The following is a 1044-nucleotide window of genomic DNA, read 5'->3' as shown; positions in this document are numbered from 1 at the left end:
ATACAGCTCACAATTGCAAAGAAAGGAACATGTAAACAGATTCAAGAATCACCTCCCCCTTCTCTGGGCCAGAACTCATTTAAGATGGCCTGAGGTGAAAGTGGAAAAATGTCCTAGCAAATTTAGCAAATTAAAATGTGAAATTCCTTTTGGAATATTACGTTTACTGGGCTAAAGAAAAGGGGGGACCATGTGGCTTATTATTAAAAGTGCAAAGTTCAAAAGCCTGTGTCTATGATGATAAGGGTGTACCAAAAAATTTCTTTCTAAACTACATGAACTAGTCTCCTCATTTCCACTACATTGATAAGATTTTTGGAATGTGTTGCTGGCGTCAAATTCAGAATGTACAAATATTATTCAAAAATATTCTCATTTACATTTTTCACCACATGCCAACTTTATGGGAATGGGATTTGAACATTTTGTGAGTACATTTATCAGTATTGCTAGGACTGCTATTACAAGACAATTGTTTGTTTAACTGTTTATGTAAATAAAACATTAATATTTGTGCTGCAAATGTGTGAGCCTTTCCTCTTATCACCATTCGCTTAAAAGCAACCATATAAATTTCTCTTCAATTAATAACAATTGCCCGCCAATTTTGTGACACATTTAACATTCTATCTCCATCTTGTGGACTTCGTGTGCAATTGCATCAGTTCTGCTTATTGCTACAGTTAACCATAATTTAATATAGAACTACAAGACCCTTGTTTTAATCAACTACAAATCAGCTAAAGTTAAAAGTTAAAATCATTATGAGCATAATGTGATATATATCAACACTGTTAAATTCTTAAAACATACAGCTCTCTTCTCATATACAACCTTTATAATGGGAACATTGATCCACTACCCTGGTCCTGTGGGAGTAAAGGTTGCAGAAAGTCTGTAATTTTAGAAATCTAGAGTGCCTCTGTATGTTAAGTGACGCTGAGATAATGGACAGTGAGTGTAGAATATTATAGTGTCCTACACTTTTTTTTGGCCAGACTATAAATACACAATATAGATGAATATTATTTGCAGTATCCTTTT

This window comes from Hoplias malabaricus, chromosome 9 (assembly GCF_029633855.1).
Source record: "Hoplias malabaricus isolate fHopMal1 chromosome 9, fHopMal1.hap1, whole genome shotgun sequence".
In the NCBI taxonomy this organism is placed as follows: Eukaryota; Metazoa; Chordata; class Actinopteri; order Characiformes; family Erythrinidae; genus Hoplias; species Hoplias malabaricus.
This window is presented reverse-complemented; position numbering follows the sequence as displayed.